General features: G+C 37.9%; 1 long non-coding RNA gene across 1 annotated transcript; it reads left to right on the top strand.

Annotated features, from left to right (window-relative positions):
* The first annotated feature begins 1,387 nt into the window (after positions 1–1,387).
* On the top strand, positions 1,388–4,938 carry LOC110831338 (uncharacterized). The gene is made up of 3 exons (XR_002543551.2): positions 1,388–1,441; positions 2,841–3,293; positions 4,428–4,938. It is a non-coding gene; the product is annotated as an uncharacterized LOC110831338 (long non-coding RNA).
* Positions 4,939–16,818: the final 11,880 nt, after the last annotated feature.

Raw genomic sequence — 16,818 nt, 5'->3', positions numbered from 1 at the left:
GAGCAAGTCTCCGAGCCAAGGTTCAAACCAGTAATCTCTGAACACGAAAACAGAGTGCTAATCACCCTACGGCTGTAGTCATTTTGCTTAATATAGAGGTTATCCCATAAATCCAGCATTATAGGAAAAACACAAAAAAGGCAAAATAAAAACTTTTATTCACAGAAATTGCTCAATATGTCCACCATTGTTCTCAATACACAAATCCAGACATGATAACCAGTCACGGTGAATGATCTCAGGAGTAATGGTGTTACATCCCTCAATAATGGGCTGCCGCAAATGTTCAACACTCCTAATTTTCATCAGTGGATCTCCTTGAAGGTCCACTGCGTGTTTTATCTTCTTTGGATTCTGTTTTCTCAAACTTTGCAACAAGTCTATTAACACAACTCTGTGTTATTGGCTCGCGGTCTGGATGCAGTCTGTTAAATTCAGCAGCGGCCTCTCTTTGACCCCGAATTCCTATGAGTAGAATTATTTAGAGTCGTTCTTCCTTGCTCAGAGACATTACGGTCTGTAGAAATATAAAAATATGAATTAAGGTTTGTATAAATAAAAAAATATTATTTTTTCCTATAATGCCGGACTTATGGGACACTCAGTAGAATGTGACCATATTATTGAAATCGCGGATGATACCCTTTAGGGTAGCTAACCACACGCCAAGATTGAAACCGAATTACAGGACTGATTACAGGGCACCAATAAAACATCACTGCAAACAAATATACAAGTCTATCAAATTCTAAATATTTTCCATTTTAACATAAATTTTGCGTTCTGGTTCCTCTCCCAGTACAAATAAAGCCCTGACTCTTCTGGTCAAGGCTTTAGGGACAGGCAGTTAAGCTTAATACTTCATAGTTCATGATGACGAAGATCTTCCAAATTTGAATGAGACGCCTTAGCGCAGTACCATCCCATAGTAACAGTAAACTTAAAGCTGAAGTGATGGAAAATTTCGAGTAAATGATCACTCGAAATATAACACGTCTAAGGTTAATGAAGGAATAAGATATTAAAATTCTTACTGTGAGGCAGGATGTAAGATCTTAATAACGCTGTAATGAGAACAGTTTCTGATGTGGAGTTACTCTGAAAGAGATAAAGAAATGCGTTTTTAAAACGTTACGTTTTGCGTAAAGAAACTCAAACCTTGCGGGTTTTAATTGCGTACGAAAATAAACACTAAAGTAGGCTTGTGGATACTAGACTGGAAAATCTAAAACCACATAAACTGTATTTCTAAGCCATTTACAACGCCAAATATTATGCGTTGAAATAAAATTATTCAAGAGCATTACAAATACTTATTTCAGGGGTAAGGTGATTGTAATGGAAATGTGGCAACAGTGGAGGAAAGGTGGATGTTAGTTGCCCGTCTGAATTTGTTGTGTTTACTTTATGTACAGTGCTCTCAAACTCTGAAAGGGTGTAGGTATGTCTAGATCAATATTTATGTGTCCAATGTGCCTTGACAGACTTCGGAAGATATTTGTTGTTTTGGTTCCGTGTATGTTCACTCACAACGTTTGGTTAAATGTTCTTTGCAATATTTTAAGTAATAAGTAACAAGTAAACATCCATATTCCACCATAGTTTCTGTTGTAGCATTCGATTGGCTTCCATCAGTTACAATGGGAATGTGTGTGTGTGTGTGTGTGTGTGTGTGTGTGTGTGCGCGTGCGGTGTCTGTTGTTGCAACATTATAAGTTTCCATCTTGTGTTTAAATACATTGTAATGAATTATTTAATTTTAAAAGACGTTCGAACAAACATTACAATTTAAAAGCCACATTTTGTTCGAAAAGTAAGTGGCAGTTCTCAGTTTGTTCAAAATCGTTCTTCTAGTGGCCATTACATAAATATTTGTTACACTTCTTAGGCTTTCCGTATGTAACAATCGATTGATAAATGAGTGAACGATGAATGCGTATACGAATAAATGACCATTATGCCTTTGGTTACAGACATGAGAATCATTTTGCATTACACATTGCATGACCGGAAAATATTTTTCCTTTCAGATGAATCGTGCAGCGTAAAGAATTTCCTTATTATTTGTTCCTAATTCAAGCTTTAGATCGTAGCAAAACTCGGACAGACAGAAAATGAAAGGAAAATAATTAAGCTATGTTGGGTCCGGACCGCAAATTTTATATTACCTCATTATGAAAAAATCTTACAAAATGAGGTTGAAATTGTGTTTGATAGTTCAGTTTAAACATGTATAAAGAAAATACTATTATAAAAATGTGCCTAAACTTTAATTTATAGGCATACGTTAGTACCCCTCCGTCTCAGAAAAGCAGTTTCTTTAAGGATCTATATTTTTATAGCGAGAAAGCAATTTACCAGGTTTGCTTACTTAACATTTGTAATTATTTCTGTTCAAGGAATTCAGTTTCTAGACCCAACCCATCATCTGACAAACGAAGTATACTTTGTATGAACACTGACACACAAAATGAGTACTGTGTTCACAGGAACATACGGAACTTTGCATATTTCACTGGCATAAATGCCCTTCCAAATAAAGGCAACGCATGTCGAAAATTGTAGCCCTCCATATTTTAGTTTTTTTCGCATCTCAACAAAGACGGTTCTAAATGTTTGTTCGGGGGATGTTAATTTCAATCAGTATTTCTTTCAGTATGTGAATGTTTATACGGTTTGAAACTAATTTTAACATTTTGGGAATAAAGTACTTATGTAGCCAACGATATCTTTATAAGACATCAATATGAATATATAATGACGTATTAGAGCAAAATTACATAATAATAATAATGAATGAAATGTTAAAATTGAGAGTGAAATGTCAAATCCATTCACAGTTTGACGAAGCCAAGGAAATGCGTTCAGTGCAAAGTTTGTTTGTGAAAGAAAAGCAAGAGTCCAAGCAAGAAGTATTGAGAAATAAATCTGACTTTTCACTTTCAGAAGTAATAATCAATTAAGAGGGAAAGTGTGATTAGTTTCGATTGTGAAATATTGGAAGTTGAGGAAAAATAGAGGCAGTGTAAATGTGTTGAATAAAAACCAAGTATATTTGTGGAAGAACAGGACAATTAATCAAGGTGAACAGTGCATGAAATTGTGTTCATATGCGAAATTACATGCAGGTGCAAATTTAATTTCCCTCTGATCAGGGGCCTCTGATATTGAACAACGAATATAAACAATCAGCATCACCACTTTCAACTTCAGCACCAACCTAATCTGAACAGCAAGCTTCAACGTCGGTTTCACATGTCCATCTTCAAGTCTGAACACCACCAATGGTTAAAGTAAGTGGCTATTTTTGTTTTTCACTTTTGCTTTCAGTTTCTTAACAGTTGCTGGCTGAACTATTTAGAATTCCACAGATCACACTTTTCTTGTGGTCTTTGAAATGTATTCTGGTACGATTTTGTAGACAGTATGTAAGCATCAAGTTGTCAGCGTGTATTTCAGAAACGTCACTACGTAATTAATGAAGTGTTTTATATTCTTGTGTGTTTCTGTGTACAGCCTCTGTGTTTGATCCAGACAGTCTCGATAATGTCTGACTTTTATCCATATCTACTCGTTTTGATGGTCATAGAATATTAAATTAGTTTACATTAATTTATGAAGTTGTCTAACAGTGCGAAATTTAGATTGGATTAGGGAACGAATTGACGAGGAGGAGAGTTGTAACTGAGAAAGAAACGACAGAACGTTCGGAACATCTGTATAAGGAGTTTCATTATTTATTATTTAGGGTAACACAGTGAAGGTGGATGAGACTGGCGGAGGATGAAGTTCGCGTGGGGAAGTGAGTAAGTGCGTACACAATTTTAGTCACAAAACCTAATGGAAGAGAGGATTTGGAGATCTAGGCGTTGACGGGAGGATGAAAGAAATCGTAAATAATTTAGCTGTTTGGGTGTGTGGACTGTATTCAGTTGATTAATTGGTTATGGTTGTCCCAATTAAGCATATGATAACTGGAATAAGGTTTATCCAGAAGAAGGCTGCACTAGGAAAGGGGTATAAAATTTTATATACGATACTGAGAAACTGACAGTTGCTCAGATGATGAATAAATTCCATGTCTTTTGTATAATCTTAAAGCTCATTACTGCATTCACATGATTCCGCCACTAGATATCACTCTGAACCATCTGACTCCAGTCCACACGCTGACGCCATTTTGTCTCAAAACTAATTTTAATATTCACATCCCTTTTGGTGAAATTTCCCGACTAAAAACTACGTAAATTTCTCATATCCGCAATGCGTGCTATATGTTCCGTGCACCACATATTCCTTGATTTCGTCTTTCTATAAATATTTGATGAAGACAACAGAAGTTTTTCACTGTGTAATCTTCTATAGCCTTACTACCTTACGTTACCAATAACGCGTCGGTATACTTAACTGCCTTCAAATGATTTCAGATTCAGAAATTATTTTCTACGAAGCGCTTACGACTTCGGTGTCTGTCTTCCGTCCGACCTCCAGGGCAATATCGAGGCCGTTTCGGCTGAGGCCAATCGAATATGACAACGCCTCTGCACTAAGGACCTGAAAGTGGAGTGGGTGGAGTAGAACAGTTACCAGAGCTTTCGTTCGTATTGTTAAGTGCGTGACACTGATTTTCTCACGATTTCTTTATAGCTGAGATCCTGTCATCAGACTGGTCCGTGGGAAAGACATTGATGTTATATCCTATAGATGGCCTTTAAATGAAATTGAAACAGCTTGAACCACATTGCAGGTGTAACTGTATCCTATTAGTATGTAGTACAAGCTAGTCGCACCTTCACTTTTTTGAGTCTGGATTTCCGAAATGTGATTATTCGATTTCTTCTGAAAGAATGTCTTTCAGCTCATCGTTTATCCTGGACTGTTATTTCCTGTACATCGGCAATGACTTGTAAGAAAGAAAGAAAATTCTAGGAAATGTTAGCCTAGCTGTCTGCTGATTTAAAATTTTAAAACGCTCTTAGGCTGCCATATTCTGAAAATAATCCGTATTTGTTCTGGTATGTGCAATTAGGAGGCTCTGTGATATTGTAGCAGGTTTCTGGAGATGCCTTTCATTGTTAGACTACTACCACGACTAATTCTAGTATCTCAAAAAATCTGTCAAGATACTTGTTTCATTGAATCATTGCTTAGGGCATGTTAAGAAGTACCTAATGTCAATCTAGATCGAAGTAACCTTGCACTGTTTTCAAGAGATATTGGCATAAGTCTGCAACAGCTTCTTACAGGATAAGAAATAAAAACCTTTTCAGTTGATTTTTTTTAAATTTATATACAAGAGGGGTGGACAACAGTCGCCTGCGGACCAGAAACGGTCCGATAAAAATGTTAAACATACACTTACGGCCCGCGGTGATCTGCAAACATTAGCTACCAATAAGACGACTCTTTCTCAAAACGTATATTTTCTGTAGGCGACGGTGTGAGGCGACTCGTTTTGCAATCACTTCGTAATATTCCCATTCGGCCCCCGGATAAAATATTTGCTTATCTCTGACCTATAATCTGAAAGCATTTAAAATTACCGGTTTCAACGCTTTTCATATAAATTTTGTAACATTAATAGAAAATTACATTTTAGTTGGTGTTCAGAAAGGAATCCGCCATCTGCGAAACTCCGAGAAACCCCAAGGTTACGCGCACATACATTAGAATGTACCAGCGGAGATTGGCTAATGAAAGCAGGACTTTCCATGAGTTACATTTAAGTGGGTTTGTCAACAAGCTTGTGAAATGTACGAGATATTCAGGATATGACGTTCATAATAGCTATATCATGACATTCTATAACTGCATCATGCGTTGGGGTCCTAAGCTGTATCTCTATAGTGTGTCTGTAAATATTCTTTTCGATTCAAGAAGCTAAAGTTTTAGTAATATAAAGGAAACGTACTTATGACCAAGGTCAACTAATGTTTCTAATATAAACGCCTGGTTTGCATTGGTTAACACTCCAAAAATGTGTAAAAACCGCGAAATTTTTCAGAAAAATCAAAATCCCTGGGGAACTGACATGTTTAGAATCGCGGCGCTTTGTTTTAGGCACTTATTGTAACTGTCATACGATGAAGTAGCGCTCTTTCACATGTGTATGTGGAAAACTAGTTTATCGTAAAACGTATAAATTCCCGTGGAGTGTCCGAATGATACACCATGAGAGGCCTAATCTGTTGTCCCCGGAGTCATAGGGCGAGTCAGTGAAACTACGCCCGGAACCCAGTGAGATATGACATTGACGATCCTCATGATACTAAATAAAACCGCGGATATTAGAAGACGCTGAATAGCGAAGGCGCGTAAAAATAGTCACGTGTATTAGTGCAGAATGACGTAGAAATGGGACACTTAAAAGTGAAAAATAAGGTGTTAAAGAACATTACCCATTTCTCTACTTCCTGAAAATGCTCGTTACTTTTCTACGGTGATGTTCATAAGTTTGAAGAAATTAAAACAAAAGGAGTTAAAGAAATTTTATGATATGTTCATATTTACAAGAATTGAGAGTGACTCGAAGACAAACAAAGAGCTTAATATTAGTTTGGTGTTTACTAAATTGTAACCAAGTTCAACGGACCGTAGGCTCTCACTTTCTGCGTACACCTGCCAAGAGGACATCGTCCCGAATTTCTTCGACCCTGTTATGAACTTCGAGCGTGGAGTTGCATGGGACAAAGCCAAGACAGAGTAATTTATTGCTTTCCTCATACCAGAATTCAAACTCGGTTACAGTTTGGTGTGCCAAATTCAATTAGGGAAGAGTTTTCTGTTATTATTTTACAGTGCATTTTATTTTAGATTGTCTTGAAATACAGTACTTCTAGCGGAGTCCAATAAGACTTGCCTATGCTATTGGGCATATATGCCTGCAGTTTTGGCCAAGATTAAAAAAATCAAAATTAGAAGTCTCATTTACTTTTCCACTTTCCCATATTGCCACAAAACATTTCTTGGCCAACAGAATAAGGATTTCTAAAGTCATTTCCAAATCATTGCTTTTCCTTTGTACTCCAAGACAGAAAGGAGAAACAGAGATGGGTTTTAAAAAATTAAAAGACGATTATTTTAAAAAATATTTTTTCGTTCAACCGTACTTTAACGCCAGTGTTTAATGCATGTGATATCATAACTAGGAAATAACATGTATTGAGCGTTCTGTGATACCACTTTATTCGTTGGACAAAGACTTTCAAAACAAAATCACAGAAACTCTGCATAAGCATATTAACTGTGTTGTTCGTTGTTTTTTCGCTTTGACTTTCCACGACAGCATTTTCGTATCGTCCCAGACGGATTCGTCGAAGGACTTATTCTTCGTGTTGCACGAGTTCTTCCTGTATGCGGAGTGACAGGCACAACTTCCAGGGCCACCAATTTCCTTCGAAAACAGGTTACGACGAGTCTTGGATTACCATTCCCACCACATTCTACGCTGTTCATCAGGCTTAGTTTTCCATCATCAGCTCGCATGATCTCATCACTGCTGCCTACACGAAGCAATGTGGTATGCAGGTGGGCGGGGAGGTCCGCCCGATAAGCAGCATGTGTCACCGTTGTCTGCGGACATTTGACCTCCGGTGCTACAGTAAAACAGTAACACCTATCACAGTCCTCAAGAATATTCCGACTGAAACGTATATTACGACACCTTCAGGACTTTTTTTTGAAACCAACGACAGTATCTGTTTTGACTATCTACGGTTCTCCGATCAGCCGTATTTGATTTTACCCTTTGCAGGGGATGCGCGTATCAATGTGCCGTTGAGCATCCTGCAGTTTTGTCGCTTTTATGTTCTTCAGATGCCCTCGATGGACCAAGCTCAAGTTCGATCCGACTTCATAGCCATCTCATGATTGATCATCTGAATCTCTACATTCGTTATCTCTTTCAAAAGTATGCAGAAAATGAGGCTAATTTTTCCGCCTCATTGCATCATCTAATTCATCAGAAGGTCTTTTTTGTTGTAATTCTTTAAGGGCTTTGATTTCTGTTGAACGTAATAGATTGGAATTCAAGGGATATACTGACTTTATAATTTTTAATAATAAGTGCAATATAAAGTGATGTAATAATAAATAATGCTATTAGAGTTAATAATAAATGCATTATTAAATATATAGGGCCCAATTAATGTTTTGTTCATTAATTATAACATATCACTATGAACTAGATTTCCACAAGGCCGATAAGTGAAAACGATATTTCTGTAACCACGAGTATGTGGCTTTATTATTTACGTAATTCTTTACAGCCACGTGGTAGGTCTTCGTCTTATGATACTTTTGACAATGATACTGCCTTAGGAGTCCCGAGGATTGTAATGTTTTTTTTTTAACCCAAGGAAGGTAATGAGACGTAATTTAGTCCGCTGAATTTTTTTAAGACTTTGGTTACCATTGAAAATTCCCCATTCTAGATGTTCAAGAGACAAAAATTCACTTTCTTTTTAAATGTCTCTCTCCAGAAGACTATCCGGAAGAATTCGAGTGGTTCCGGTGGCTTAAATCTTAATTTTTTCCTGAAGGAAATTCATAGTTGGTCAGTAGACCACGAAGATGAGTCTGAACGTTAAAAGGCAATTAACTACGGGAATAATATTCTTGCACACACTGTTGCAGTAAAGTTTGTCGTCCACCCTATAAAAAAGTAGTCCCCAACTTTCAGCCTTAAAAAGTTGTACAGCAACATCGAGGCAGCTACAATGGGATAGAATTAAAAGCCCATCCCATGTTTGGTACGCACATCAGATCCCAGTTGACGTTCGGATACAATACATTCGAGAACTTCGTATCATCTTAGAATGTGAAACCCAGTGTTATTCAACTTCAGAATGACATTGGATTTTTTATATTACATCTGTCTGACAAATAGTTCTGTCAGTTATATTAACAGGTTTCTGTAATAGGTTATATATATATATATATATATATATATATATATATATATATATGATTGTATTACTCACATGTGTATTCCTGAATGCAAATATTTAAGCTTTTAATTACTTTGTATGTGCCCTGGTTTCAACTCCAGCCGCTTCAGTGATTAGCTCCAAGTTCCTATCAATCCACCCCCGGCTGTGCGTTTCATACCTAGCAATGTTTTAACAGGCCAAGGACCGTGGTGTTGGGCTTCGAGCAAGACTCCTTCCTTGGTTAGCTCAGTGGTTGTTTAAGACATTTTGGTCTTACCTACAAGTCCACACAGCGTTAAACCCGAAAGACCAACATTGCAAGTTTGGTGGTTGTCGTCTGGGATCTTGCGCCGCGTAGTCGGTTGAAACTGACCGACGTTTCAGAGGTGCATCACCTGGGCTATCAGTTTCTACCAGACTGCACGGCGCAACATCTCAGAAGACAGTCACCTCATACTCCGGAGTGAGACCAACATACACGGGACCTTCCGATTGGAAAGCCGAGATGTTAAATACTCAACTTTGACCTTCGTTACACTAGTTTCAATAGAATATACCGATGAGCTTACACGGCTCCAAAACCCAGAACAACATTATCGTTCTCACCGCCTCAGATCTCACATGGCACATGTTGAGTTCAGCAGCCCAGCATGGATCCGAAGTCTGGCGTGTCGTAACAGACAATAACCATAGTTACGCTATGGTATTCAGTAGTTGAGTAAGTTTTGACACACACTGTAGTAGAGGTGGAAAGTATCAGAAAATATCCGATTGCTTACCACATGTAAGTGAAAGTTTACAGTGGGTGCTGTGGGTGGGGATCAATATGAATGCGTTAAAGAAATGCGTTAAAAGATTGGATACGTTTGCAGTTAGCACGGCCATGCGAGGCTGTTCGTAGTTTGTTACATGCCTATAGGTTGAATTATGAGGTACGGTACCTACTCGTCTGTTATGAATTCATTATTTTCATCCAGTTTAAAGTGTAAAATTATTGTTATTGGACTATCACAGTGTGTGTGCTGTCTTAAGGAACGCATAATGTTAAATCGGGCTTCGAACTTCGCTCGAGGCATTGACATATGTCTGTATCTCTTTCTGTGTTGTGTTGTCCTATGTATAATAGCCTTATTATGAACCGAACCCACGTCAAAGGATTCATACTAACTATTTAATGGTTCACATTTCCGAAATTCAAAATTGGAACATGTCAGAATGTATAATTCGTGAAATCTGAAATACTATTGCATTTTTTGCTGTAATTAAATACCACCCCTCCCAACTGCTTCCCCAATCATGAAACGCACCTCTTACTCCCAGATCTATATAATTACTCTAACCTCCCACTGACATTCACCCTGAAGATGGCAAATGCAGTGTTTTCCGAAATGCTAGAGTACGTTCTACACGCTACACTGATAATCATCCAAAGCCGAATTTATAGTTAGTGATTGTTATTATTATTGTTATAATTGTAACAGTTAAAGCCATTATCATCATTATCATCGACCATATGAAACTGTCATGGACTAGGGTAGGTTGTTGACCTGTTCCAACCTCGGTTGACTTCGTAGCCTCTTCAGCTGTCGTCCTAGGCTTCTTGTTCCTGGTGATTGTACTTCATCATTAGTTTGGTCCTGTCGGCGTGGCAAAATTATATCTGTACTCCAGAATGTGGTCTGTTGGTCAGGACAGACTCGGCCATTGGTTCGTGGCGGATTTCTGAGCACGATAATGAACATTCGGGTAGGATGTATAATTTATTAATTAGCTTCTCAAGAAGGAGTCTTTTGCGTGGAGTTTACTTAATTAGCTTGTTTATTATGCATTTTCGTACTTGGCGTTTAAAGTGTAGAATGCCTTTCGTATATTAATGCCGGGCCATGGCGCTGTAACCATTCTACGTTTTGTTTTGAAAGTGTCTTTGCCAATTTTAGAATCAGTCAAAGTTTGATTAAAGATCTTGATTCGTTTAATGTGTAAGCAGTTAGGAAGAACCTTCACATTTACATCGACTATAAAAAATCAGGCAATGTTATTAAAGGGCTCTCATGATCATATACATGTGAGTTTTCAGCATCTTCTTGCGAAATGCAGCAGAATTCAGTAAAACATGCCATTGCGTCAGCTCACGGACAAGTCGACTTGCTTTCTTTCTCATTCTTTACCGAGGGGAAAGGAAGATGCAGCTACAAGTTGTAGATTGAGAGGTAATGTTCCTTTCTTACTCGCTGTATGTAGGGTGGCCATAAATTAACGCCTGATTTGTTTGTTCAGAATGTTCGGAAAATCTGGAACAAATATCAGTACCAAGTATTTTGTTTTCGAAAAATATTAGACGAATTTAACACACGTACACGAACAAGCCAGTTAGGCATAGCATGGTTAGAACATTGTTACTGAATTCTGAAGAAACTGTCATGTTCGGGTCTTCGTTGTATCACGGAAGAAGTCTGTGAAATTCGACCCAGATACGGGTTTCTTTGAACAAAGTAGCGAACTTTTAGTTTATGTATCGATTATCAGCTTCTCAAGAAAGATTCCGTTTCAAGGAATTAGCTAAGCATCAAGCATCTGGAAGCCTAAAACGCTCAAAACATTTCTTCTAAACTGTGCTACCACCTTATTTGGTATTTTTAATTTGGCGTGAAAACACATCACTGTATGCAGTTAAATTAGTTCTGTAATTTTGGAAAACACATTCCTGAACCATCATACCAAGCTTTCTATTTTAAATTATTGTAGGTGTAATTTTTTACTCCCTCTCTCGTAAACCTCCATTAAAGTCACATTCTCAGAACGTTTTTGTGATAACAGTTGCTATTGCGGAAAGAAAACTTTGTGTTCATAGCTGGCAATTTACCAGCTTCTTTGCCTTTAGTTAGGCATACGAGTCCTTACATTAAAATAAATCACCTACCTCTGAGAAATTTTTACTTGTTATTAGTTTATTTAATTTCGCGTCCTCGAGCACATATAATGTGTAATCGCCCGTCAAAAATGACAGAAGAATCTAAAATAGTACAGTTATAATGTGATAGTGAAGATTTTATGCACCCCTGATTCAAACCTACTGACCTTTACATCTTGAAATTTCCTTCTTCAGAGAATGTCACGTGTTGCGGTAGAGTGGTTCGCCCAGGAGTCATGGTTACACTAAGCATCGAGAATAAGAGAGAAACCCGTGCTCTAATAGACGCAGACAGCAATAGTCAGTCTGAAGTTTGAAGCCTATAGTCACTTGTAAGGCCAGCAAAAGCGAGCCTGTATTGTTGAACTGAAGTTTAAATGCTTATGTTTTCGGTTAACTTTGTTTCCGAGGACTGACTGAATTGCAACCATCTTGGAGTGAATAAAAATGAAGTCGGTGCAGACGATCAAGTGTTGTGGACATTAGCAGTTAAATAAATTAGTTGGAAAATGTAACAATTATAGTCTCTAGAATGTTTATCCATGAATGCTAACGTTTGATATGCTGTAATGAACTGCTTAAAACAGGCGAGGTGGACGATCAAGGACCTTATGAGATTACTTTTTTGATTCGGCCGACATACATACTGAAATGCATGAGAAGTCTTCGCGTGTCAGATTTTAACCGAAGTTGGGGTGTGTTTGACAGATATTACTGAAACTCCCCAATGGGTCTGCAGAGTTTAATTAAGGTTCTTTTAATGATTCTCTAGTTTTTTATTCAGACAAACAAATATGATGAAGGTAGTTGGCTCATTTGTACACGGCTGCAGAAGATGAGAATCAAGATAACGAAAAAAGTGTTGGTGACAGTGGTAAAATGAAAAACGGATGAAATGATTTCCTACCCCCATTGCGGCGAAATTTAACACAAAACTATTTACATTCATTGGTGTGCTTCAGAAGTCAATTTGTACCTGAATTAAAACCGACTACGTCTGATATTTCTCACTCCATGGAGTATGGACGAAAACTCTTTTGGAGAAGCTAATAGTCGCTCAGATTGTCAAGAAATCCCTTTCCTTTTTTGGAGAATGAAGTTTGATTACCGTATTCACAAGTCCACCACTTGACTCCATCCTTCACCTAATAAACTAACTATCTCACATTTTATTCAAGATCCGCTTTAATATTAACCTCCCATCTACACCAAGGTCTCCCAAGTGACCATTTTCCTTCAAGTTTTCCATTAATATGTTGAGTGCATTTTTATTTTCTTCCTTACAAGCTACATTCTTTGCATGCCTCATCTTTAGTGAATATATCACACTGATAATTGGAAGTGATGTTAGCGTACGGCTGGCGTCATAATTCCAGTCATTCGCAGTCTCCCAGTATTTGTTGGTGTGTTGCTTTTCTCTACTGTTAATTACAGTTATTCATGCTAGATGTCTGTTGAGCAAAGACGCCAATTTGTCTGCATAATTTAAAGAATTTTAATCTTGTATGTATGTTGTTATCAACGTTCCAGAGAAATGCCTCGTTTCCTTCTTCAGAGTTGCAGTATCAGGGGGCTACGTAGGCATTGCATAATGACAGTTTATTTTAGAATACCAAGAGTTATGGGCATTTTGGATGCTAAGGGATCCATTTTGAAACTACTGCGCAGCTGTCTTGTGTGTTCACCGCACTTAGTAAACTGGATGAAGAGAAGAGGAAAGCCTGAAATATTTAATATTTCAGTACGTCACGGTTCGGAAAGTCTGAGGATCCGACCCGTGTTGGGCAGCGAAAGGTTCGTTATTCCTTCTGACCTTTCAAGACACCGTTATTTAGTTTCGCTCTATCACCTTGAAAAGCCTGTTCTGCTTCTGACTCAACACTCAGTACATGGCACGATGTCTTCATATATTGCATTTGTTCTATGGATAGGATTCAAAGCATCTGCAAGAGTTGTGTTTAAATTGCAAGTGTCACGCTTTGCTTTGTACCGAAAAATAAATGAACATATTTCGAAGAACACAGGTACTTATATTTTCTTCAGGTAGGAGTTCTTCTTCCCATCTTCGCAACTCCGAAATTTAGTTTCGGTAGATTCTTCTGAAGTTATATGTTTGGAGCACAGCGCTGTACGGAAGCGAAACATGGTCAGTGGGAAAGCCAGAAAGAAGAAGGATAGAAGCATTTTAAATGTGGTGCTATAGAAGGATGTTGAAAATTAAGTGGACTGATAAAGTGCGAAATGAGCTGGTCTTAGACAGGACAGGCGAAGGAAGAAGTCTATGGAAAAATCTTACCAGAAGAAGAGATAGGATGGAGGGACACATTCTGAGGCACCCAGGATTAGTTAATTTGGTAATGGAAGGAACAGTTGAAGGGAAGAATTGTAGGGAGAGACAAAGATTGGAATATGTGACGCAGATTTTTGAGGATGTGGGCTGTAAAAAATATGTGGAAATGAAGAGATTGGCGCAAGATAGGCGAAAATGGAGGACCACATCTTCAATTCTCATCCTTGTACTATACTATGCTCTTTTGATTAAATGCAATTTAGATACTGAAAAAAGTTGTCAGGACATTAATATTGCATATTTTCTGCTGCTTTCAAGTGAATAATGAAATTTAATAAAAGTAAACGTCTTTCTGTTACGTTTCCCCCAAGACCTTGGCAAGGGATCGATCCGATGTTGCCAGGATCGGAAGGGATAAGTAAATTCTACTGGTCTTGTACTTGCCAAAAAAGAAAACAACGTGAAGTTGAAGCAATGCCATTATCGGCTGAACGACATTCCAGGCTGATCACGTGATGCACAGTGACGTCACTTTCTCCTGCTTCGACACACTGTAGTCAGAATAATACAGTGAAACTTTACTGCTGTCGCCTGTCGTATTTTTCACCAATGATGGGAATACTACTACTACCACTACTACAGAAATTATTATCACAGCTACTGTCACTATTATTATTGTTATTACTGCTAGAAAGCTATCTTAATCTAAGACCAGCTAAGAACCGGGTCAGAGATGGAACTCCTGTCTGAGGACTGAGGGTGTGATTATGTGCTGTTTGATTTATTTGGGCTATCACACACCTCGTAGGGTGATAATCAATAAGTGTGAAGCAAAGGTGGAACGACGATCAGTAGAGAAAACCGAAGAACTCGGAAAGAAAACGCGTTTCATTTCCACTTCGTTCATCAAGAATATCTGTTGCAGTTGCCCGGGATAGAATCCGTATTTCTTTTGTAATAAGCCGGCTTTGGTAAGGCCTTCTCCTGTTACTACTATGAATAATAACACGGCATATAAAATATGGATGATGAAAACATAAAAGGAATGCAAATACAAAAAAAAATTGAACTTTTGTATTCGTCTGATGGTTAAAATAAACACAACGCATTGGGAGTTGCTTCCGTCACAGGTGAAAGTATGAAAACTAATCTGCTGGGTCTCTTGGCTGAAGCTAATCTCAGTCCCTTAAGACTGGGTTCCTTGGATGAAGCTACAGTCGGTCCCTTGAGATTAACTTTATCCGATGGTTTTATACTTTCACCTGATGACGGAAGCAGCTTTCGAAATCTTGCGGTAGACAAGGAAAATGTCCAAGAATATGTATCAGTTTAATGACACACCTTCATCAAAAGGCGTTACACTAGCTAAAAACCAAGTTCTGAATGTCATCATTCATGTAACAATAGCATGACTCAGAAGCTAAATATTACTGGCACTAACCCAGAAACTAAATAAATAAACTGAAATTATATACTTAAGCTATTAACTAGAATATGTGTGTCTTTCTCAAAGAAAACATTAATTGATGGCTTAAATTTCTTGAGATATCATAAAAAGTTAATTTCTTTATTATATTAGCTATTTCAGGAAATTTTCAGACAAGTAGCGTCATACACGAATGTGCTGATATTTGAAGTTTCGTAGCCGTTGGGGATCGTGCGATATGAAATGGCAATGATTCAGCACTGCATACTTCAGTCTGTAAGATTTGAAGCATTCACGGCGACAGAAGTCCAAATGCAATTAAGTATTCACTAGCAATCAACCATTTCCACATATCTGGATTTGACCTTATTTTTTAATACTGTAAAAATCAGATAAGCTATAATGGAAACTAGCACTGCTTATGTCGGCAAACAAAGGTTCATGTGCGATCCATCAAAGTTCTGTATGACCTTTCTTGTTTCATTTTAGGGAAATTTAATGTTGCATTTATACGTGATTGCAATAGTCATTTGTATGATTGCAGGTGAGCAATCTTCCACCATTTACAAATAGGCACATAAAGCTAAAACGAGCTATATGATGTCTTTCACGAAAGTGTATTTTGGTCTCTATGATTTTGTATAAGATCCTTGGTGAAAAACCTGACGTTAAGAGGCTGCAGTCCTGTATATGAGAGAACTTAATGCTAATTATCATTCTTCACTGTGGAAATAACGTGTGTGTGTAGTGTAATCTGGCCTCACCTGCATTTCTAGTCGCTGTTCCCTCTGCTGTAACCCGAGAGGCATCTTCCTTCACTGTGTCCTAGTTCAAATTGCAACCGGGTCACAGCGAAACACGTGAAAGGATAAAAACAAAGATTACACCATTACAATACGAAGACCGTTTTAGAAAGCGCAAGCTGCACGCCTGAATGTATATGCAACCAACCTGACATTTCAGAGCAGCGGGTTGGTTCGCGAGGAAGGTCTGAGCACTTCGCACACTAATACAATAAACTGCAAGATTTAACTGCTTATGCGAAAAGCTGATAGTAGCTCGGTTGGGAAATAAATTCCCCGCCTCTTACGGAACCAAAATGTTTATATCACGTACATATTACGCCCATATAAACAATAGTGTACTTTATATATTTTCATATCTAAATCTTTAGATAAGTTACGCCACTCATTCGCAATACTGAATATCACGATTGTACCTTAAAATTTATACCGACTTCCCTTATCCTTATGAAATTTGT

The sequence above is a fragment of the Zootermopsis nevadensis genome, unplaced genomic scaffold, assembly GCF_977971745.1.
Source record: "Zootermopsis nevadensis isolate Lab colony 2312 unplaced genomic scaffold, Znev_1.0 Znev_ptg000020l, whole genome shotgun sequence".
Taxonomy (NCBI): Eukaryota; Metazoa; Arthropoda; class Insecta; order Blattodea; family Termopsidae; genus Zootermopsis; species Zootermopsis nevadensis.
The sequence above is the reverse complement of the archived record's forward strand: the minus strand, read 5'-3'. Positions and strand labels throughout refer to the sequence as shown.